Source organism: Lactuca saligna, chromosome 7, assembly GCF_052625555.1.
Source record: "Lactuca saligna cultivar CGN05327 chromosome 7, ASM5262555v1, whole genome shotgun sequence".
NCBI classification, from domain to species: Eukaryota; Viridiplantae; Streptophyta; class Magnoliopsida; order Asterales; family Asteraceae; genus Lactuca; species Lactuca saligna.
In genome coordinates this window covers 173,005,872-173,014,714 of record NC_136423.1, presented here as the reverse complement: position 1 = coordinate 173,014,714, position 8,843 = coordinate 173,005,872, and the positions used below count along the sequence as shown (strand labels likewise).

The following is an 8,843-nucleotide window of genomic DNA, read 5'->3' as shown; positions in this document are numbered from 1 at the left end:
AAATGCTTTCACTAAGAGAGATTTTAAGAAGATAGCAATTGTGAAAATTGTATTCTCAAATTCGATTATGGTTACGACATCCCTTTCCATAGTTCGAATTGTGAGATTTGGCAATTAGTCTAACATTTGGTACTTATTGATATAAGTTCTGAATTGTTTAGACATACATATGAGCTATCTAAGGCAAATGTGTATAAGTTTAAAAAGATTAGATAAAGGCTTATCGAAGCATCTGGTATTAGAAATATGAACTTCAGGAATTCAATAGGCATTCTTTTCTGGAAGTTCAGCTTTTTTCTGAATACATGTCATAGCTAGTGGGAGCATAAGTGTTATGCTTATATGATAATAATCATCATGATAGTGGGAGCATAAGTGTTATGTTTGTATGATTATTATGGCAAGTATTGCAAGTTAGCAATATTAATTATAGAAAACAACGATTCACTTTGCAAAGTTGCAAGGGTCGAAAAGTTGTTTTGCTATAATTAAGGGAGAGAATATTATACTTCGTTTCAAAATCTAAAGCTTAGATTGAGAAATTTTTTATGAATATAGTCAAAGGATACATAGTGTGTTCTTAAATTTTGATTATGATTATGGAATCCCTCTTCATAATTCGAATTGTGAGAACATGACACAAAAAATATTATGGCAAAAGATTGATAAAGTATCATATATTTATGTACGACATTATACACCGTGTCCCATACGCTTCAGGTATAGGATGATTGAAAATGCTATAATATTTGACCATTCTTAAATTTTCCAAATGTCTAGCGCATTAAGAGGGAAAAATGACTAGAATCGGTTAATTAAACAACTATCAAAGGATGATCCAAAGTTCGTTGAGGATTGGTCGCTTGTGAGTAGTTGGAAGTATAGTGTTGGATGTACCATATGGACATTATTGTGAATAGATAAGATTCTATTAAGGATGAGTTGTCGTATGGAAAATATGGAAATGTTTCCATATTGGGATTTGGAAATTAAGAATTCATGTCTAGATTAGAAAATTTTATGCAAAAAGGATGTTCAAAGGAATGTGCTTTGAGTGAGAGACATCACGTCTATAGAATTGTTTTGTAACAATTTCTGATAGAGTACTTAGTAATTTCATTGGCCAAGTCATGGAGACTTTTGTGCTATGACTTTACAAAAGGATCATTGCATAAAATGTTAGAATCTAACACATTCTAATAGTGGTAAGAAATTTGTATTCTTACACTAATGATAAGGATGAGGAATTGTAAAATGAGCATAATTGGAAAAGTTTTTCATTTGAGCTATTTCACAAAGTAAGGACCATAGGAAACATTGTCGCATGCTTTGTGCATGGGACAATTATTGTTGTAATTTGAGTAATAAGTTGATTTTTTGAAATAGTAAATGATGAATAATGAGTAATCAATATGGTGTTTAAATAGAAGTGTTTTATTTACTCTCATAAGTTTGGGGCCATCTAGGATTAAGTATTATTGTTGTGTTTCAGTTTGCATGTTTTGACTTCCAGAATAAATGGGTTATTCGAACCTCCACAGTCGGTCATGCCTTGGAAGTAGGTATGAAGGAAGACTGTCATGAAGAGTCAGTAGATTGTCTAAAGAGTTTAGACATATCACAAGTTTGCTGTAGAGTTCATGAGTGGTTTGATAAGATTAGAGTATTGGATTAAACCCACGCTCACATGAATCACTTCATGGATTATATCGCGAGTGATCGTGAGTCGATAACATTGTATATTCTTGAAACCGAGACATGTGAGTTGTTATTTGTTGTTCCGTTGCACATTGATAATAAGTAAACGCACCAGTAACTTGGTGTTATAAAACTTATTGTTGTGTATGATTCGATTAGTAAATGCAAGCGAGCATTTGAGTTGAGTTTTATCCATTTCTTTTACCCAAAGTGGGATAAAAGCGATATATATAGGCACCTAGATGATTTAATGATGACACCTAAGCACTTGGCCAAGCTGGGACTAAGTTGGTTTGTTCAATTGTAGTCTGTTGTCAGTTGTCATAATAGGAAGTCGGGTAATAGTATAGAGAGAATGATTGATATTCATGTCTTGTGTCTATACGATATCTTGAGAATGGAGTCATATATGATCCCTTATCTAAAGGACACGCGTATGTGGTCAGATCAAAGTTGACAGCAGCTTTTGAAAGCTATGATTGCTGATCAGGTTCTGAATTTATGCAAAATAGTTATTAGAATTATCCAAGTGGGAGACTGTTGTATTAGTGTCTAAGTCCATAACTATTTTAGTATGTACTTGACCTGATTATGAGCATGGTCCTTTTGGGTTGCCTTCACCATAGCAATATGTAGGATGAATTAAAGAGAGAAAGGTTTAATTACGATTTATTAATATATTATAAGAATAATATATTAAATGAGAAATCATATTGTTTAATTAATGTTTGTCAAGAATTAATTAAGAATTAATTTTGTGGCTAAAAGAGATTAATTAAACTTAAGGGACTTATTTTGTAATTATAAGATAATTACATAGATGGGCTTATGGACTCCATAGAAGGTGGAATGGACGAATTATATAGGGAAACCCATTAGAAATCGTCCAAGGCTTCTAAAGAAGGAGTGCATGGGCTGCTTAGGGCTTAAGCAGTCAAATTAGGGTTTTCCTAGCTTGATAACACTTCTTATAGGGTTTCTAGTCGTTTTTGGTGCCTCCCTTCTCTTCCCTCTTCATCCAAGTTGCATAGTGGTGTTTATGACTCCATTAGAGGTGGAACACTTGAGGCACTAAGCTTTCTGAAGCCAAGGATTGATTGTTATTGCTATATAACAATCAAAGGTTAGATCTAAACCCTATTTTATGTTAATATGATTAATTGTATGCTAGATCTAGGGTTTATGGCTTTGGATAATCAATTGCATGTTCATTAGACAAACTAGATCCAAAGTTATTAGGGTTTGCATGTACACCATAGGATTGATGTATTGCTTGAAACCCATCAAAAACTTCAAATCAATTGGATATCTTGTAGCTTGCTGCAACTCATCTTTGATTACTCTCATTCTGAAAGTCTCAGGATCGCTCACATTGAGTGATTATCGTTCCATCTGCCTCACTGGATGTATGTATAGAGTGGTGGCCAAGTTTTTAGCAATCAGATTAAAGCTTGTGATTAGATTGGTGGTCGATGACGCTTAATCACCATACGTTCAACACAAGAACATCTTAGATGGTCTATTGATAATGCATGAAATTTTTTCGTGGGCCAAGCAACAAAAAAAATATTTTCATATTCAACATCGATTATGAAAAGACGTTTGATTCGATAAATTGGGAGTATCTGGATTATCACTACAAATAAAATTACATTTAGTGGCACAAGCATTTAGTGACATATTTTGTTTTGTGCCACTATATCACATTATTTAGTGGCACATATATCTATTGAAAATTTTAATTTTAATGTCCTGCTCCCTGTTCCCTCCATGGTTAAGTATATTCTACTCGTTTTTTGGGTGAAATCAAATGGGCACTTCTCTTTTCATCTCACCGGCTCACTGCGTCTTCTCTAAACCACATCTCCACCTTTCTTTCTCCGCTCCTCACGATGACCAACGGAACACTACCGGTTATCCTCCTCACCAACACCACCAGAACACCACTATTTTATTTTATGGATCAATAAAAAACCAACAATATTCTCCTTAATAGCAAGGATTTGCATTTGATCATATCAGATCTGTTATATGATAGATTTCAGAGGCAATCGTGTATGTATGACACATCAAATGGATGGTTTGGAATATCAAATCAAATTTATGTCATATTGGAGTGGATTTAGGGTTTCTGTTATTTCTTCATGATGTACACGAACCCTAATTAGGTATGTATTCTTCAATCATTTCATCATTTCACTCTCCTTCAATCACTCGACCATCTCCTCTTTATATTCTTATTGGTAGGATTTCAAATGATTTATATTTGTTATTGTAGATTTCTAATTACATTTGTTTTCTATTCAGGGATGATAACGTATATAGGATGAACAGATTCTTCTCCTTCCTCTCCTTAGACCTTCTAGGTTTTTTCTGATTCAAATAAGTGCATTTTTTCTGATTCAAATAAGTGCGTCTGTTATTTCTCTATAATATTTGTAATTTCTTATATGAGTATTTAAGTTTGGAGATTTATTTGCATCTAATTTAATCAATTCATCCTTTTTTTGTTATTGAAATGGGTAGGGATTTGATCAAGGGGGATTGATCTGCATATAGGATCGATGATTTCCAGATTTTTCTTTATTGGAAGATTCCCTCATTTTTAACCTAGATATGTATCTTTGTAATGCTAATTTTTTTTTTTTGGGGGGGGGGGGGGGGGGGGGGGGGGGGGGGGTGGGGGGGGGTGAATTGAGAATTATAAATTGACTTTATGTGTTCATCAAAAAATTTTAACATGACCACAAGGAGAATTTAATATGGAAATGCAATTTGAAATGTATGTGGATAATTGAGTTGTTAGGGATTGGGTTACGTCTCTTTATTGTATAGTATGAAATATATAACAAATTTTGTTTCAATGATCATTAAAAGCATGAAACTATAACATCTTACTTTGCAAGTTGGATGTGATAGCTTATACCATTTTCACATCTATACTTTTGACCTTTAACACTCAACAGCTGATTTATGTCATAAACACTCTCATTTTCATTTTACTTTTAATCTCTTGGATAAAAGCTGATTTTGGACTAGATTCATCAATTTTGATTCAATCACAGCCATTCTACGTCCCTATTTACAGGGTTTTATAGTTTTGGTCTGATGTAAAAAGAATATTAGGAAGGCGTTTTTGCTCTTATAGGTCTAAATTTATGTACAAAACGTTCTCAAACCATGTAATTCATTCAAGAGGTACTGGTTAATTAAACTTCATATAAAGTATCTATTTTTTCTAACATTTTTATCAAACTACTAAATGATTCATACAAATGAGCAAGCTATAAAGTTCCCATATCTCTAATAAAAGTTAATGTTAAAAAGGGCGTTTTTCTATAGAAGAAAATAGGTTTTCAAGGAGATGGGATGTCCCGAATTCTTATTTTCTATGGTAATTCATATAATCACTTAAATCAGATTTCTCATTTTCAGAATTACCTCATGATTTGTTATGTTTCTGTTGCTTGCCCCTTTTAGCCTGGAAAATCAAATTCCCCTATTCGCCTTGGTAACAGGCTGCTGCGTATGTTGGTTTATTTTTTTTTTCACCTCCACATACCGTAATTTGTTGAAGTAACTTTTGATTTTTTTTAGTTAATATATTTTTATATTTAATCTTTTTTTTTTTGGTTTTTTAATTCTATGCAATAATGACCAGGAAACGAAGTTACATATTTAACTAAGTTCCCAACAATTATCATCATTTTGGATATCAATCCACATGGTATTTTTTACTCTACAATAATGACCAAGAATATGTTTATGGTTCTTAAGTCTCACATCACTATCTTTTTTTGTGTAAATATATGATAATTAATATTTGTGATTATTAAGGCAAGTAACTGTTACAAAAATGATCTCTGTTGCACGTAGCTTAAACATGGGTATATTTGATGCAATTGTTCGTAAGTTGGATAAACAAGAGGAGCAAATAAATAGATTTCATATTCATGTAAACTTTCGTGTTTCTTTCTGAATTAGTATTTAGTTTGATAGTTTAATGTTTTGAGTAACTACTAGCACAATGTATAGACTTTTCAAGCCTTTTGGATTTAATGTTGTTGTAAGACAAGTTAAGTTTTAATATATGTAATGTTTTATGTGTTTTGCATTTATTATCTTAATTTTTTTTTTATTCTGTCTGAATTTAAAAAAACAATCCTCAGACCTGATTTTAAAATATAGAAAAATTATTTTTATTTAATAAAATAATATAATGGCATAAAAATAGTGCCACCAAAACCGAAAGTGCTATAGTGGCATAAAAAAAGTACCACTAAAACCCAAAAGGGCTGCAACGACACAATAAAAAGTGCTACTAAATGCCTTTAGTGGCAGCGCTTCTAGTGACACTTTTTTTTGTGCCGATGATTCTAGATAGGGTCTTTAGTGGCACATTTTTGGTTTTCAGTGGCATTTTTTTGTGCCACTAAACGCCATTTTATTTGTAGTGTATGTAAATGATCAAAATCTGATTCAGACACAAATGGAGACGTTGGATCATGTGTTGCTTATCCTTTTCAAGGGCTTGAGTCTTGGTAAATGGATCGCATAGTCATGAACATGACTTTTCTATATCCAAAGGAGTACAACAAGGAGATATGCTATCAATATTTCTCTTCATTTTAGCTATAGAAGGGTTGAACATTTCTATTTAGAATTCCTACGAGAAGTCTTTGGTCCATGGGGTACATTTACCGAGAAGTAGTTCTTCCATGTCATATTTATTCTATGATGACGATACGATCTTTATTCGAGATTGGGATCGCTTAATCATATATCATCTGGCTTAAAAGTGAATTTTCTTACATCCTGTCTTTTTGGTGTCGGAGTCTCCGATGTAGAGCTACACGAAACTGCCCATATTCTTGGCTGTTTGGAGGGTACTTTTCTTTTTAGCTATATGGGGGTTCCTGTTGGGGCTAATATGGTGCTGAAAAAAAAAATTGGAAGTCCATTCTTGACAGATTTGGATCCAAATTATTATCTTGGAGAGCCAAATCACTTTCATTTGGTGGTCATCTTACCCTCATCAAATTTATTCTTGGATCACTTCCAACTCACTACATGTCTCTATTCAAAGTTCTTCAAGGAATTATTGATAACCACGAAAAGATCGTGCACAATTTCTTATAGGGAAGTGATGGAGAACTCAAAAGGAAAATTCATTCGATTGATTGGTCGAAAGTCATTGCACCAATATCTGATGGTGGTCTTGGTGTCAGAGCACTACTCGCTCTAAATACATCTCTCGTTATTAAATGGTGGCAGGGATTGAGGAATGAAAAACATAGTTTGTGGAAGACGATTATTATGAGCATTCACAATCTTTACAATAAATCAACATTTTATATCACTAGGAAAACCACAAGTGGTGTTTGGTGTAACATCTCCAATGCAGTGAAATCTATCTCAAACCTAAGGGTGCGTTTAGTTGCGGAAAAATGGACCGTTTTCCGGAAAAATTTTCCAAGAAAAATGAGAATTTTGAAAACGCGCTTAGTTCGTCTATTTTTTTAAATTTTTCACGGAAAATGAAAATTTTTCGTTTTCTAAAATTACAAAGAAGTTGGAAAATTTTGGAAAACTGATAATCATTGTTTTCCATATTTTTCTAATTCCAAAATTTTTCTATAAACACACATCCACTCCACCCCATCCACCTCTACCTACCCTCACCTTAACATCCCCCACCCCCCCCACACACACATACATACCCACCCCCCCACACACACACACCAACCCACAAACACACACACACATACATACATACATACATACCCACTCACACACACACACACACACACACACCAACCCACACACACATACATATTCACCCACACACACCCACCCACATACATACATGCCCACACATACACACGGACACATCGACCCGCGCACACACACACACAAACCCACACACATACACATACATACCTACCCACAAACACACACATATATACCCACCCACCCACACACACACCCACACACCCACCCGCACACATACACATACATACCCACCCACACATACACCCACCTACAAACACACACACATACATACCCACCCACCCCCCCCCCCCACACACACACACCCACCTACCCGCACACACACACACACCAAGCCACACACATACACATACATACCCACCCACACACACACACACCTACAAACACACACACACACACCCTACCCGCACACGCACGCACACACACACACACCAACCCCCCCCCCCCCCCCCCCACACACACACATACACATACATACCCATCCACACACACACACCCACAAACACACACACATACATACCCACCCCCACACACACCCACCCATACACACACACACACCAACCCACAAACACACACGCACATACATACCCACCTACACACACATCCACACACTAACCCACACCTACCCCCACTCCCACCCTTACAGACACACACACCCACACACACACAAACCTACACCTACCCCCACAAACACACACTCGCACCCCCACCACCCAACACCACCACGACAATCACCGACCTACCATCACCACCACCACCACCACCGTTGCCGCCACCATCACCACCACTGACATAATTGCCGCTGCCACCACCATCGCCTGTCATCACCACTACCGCCGCCGACCCGCTACCGTCACCACCACCACCCACTCCTTACCACCGCTACCGTTTTTTAAAAATGAAATCCGATAGAAAAATACACATCTAAACATGTTTTCTAATTTTCTAAAACTGAAAATGAAAAATGAATAAGTTTAACTAAACGCGTTTTCTAAATTTTTCAATGAAAAATGAAAACGGAAAACGAAAATCGAAAAGGGAAAACAAAAAATAAAAATAAAAATTGTTTTTCCGTAACTAAACGCAACCTAAATATTGAGGCTAACGAGCTATTCAAGCTTATTCCAGGCTTTGGTGTCAAATTTTTTTTTTTTTGGAAGCATGTTTGGTATGGTGAAACTCCTTTCAACGCAAATTCCTTACTTATATTCGTAGAAACAGTAAAATGTTGTATATCGGATAGATTTTCTTGCAACGGATTCTCATGGATGTGGAAGTATGAGCCGATGGGTGCAAATGAACTAAATGAACTCCTACAACTGTATAATGCTATCGAAGAGTTAACTAACATGAGG

The 8,843-nt window shown here is 35.4% G+C and overlaps 1 long non-coding RNA gene across 1 annotated transcript; it reads left to right on the top strand.

Annotated features, from left to right (window-relative positions):
* Positions 1–3,458: 3,458 nt before the first annotated feature.
* On the top strand, positions 3,459–4,211 carry LOC145006085 (uncharacterized). Its single transcript, XR_013662770.1, has 2 exons — positions 3,459–3,866; positions 4,006–4,211. It is a non-coding gene; the product is annotated as an uncharacterized LOC145006085 (long non-coding RNA).
* Positions 4,212–8,843: the final 4,632 nt, after the last annotated feature.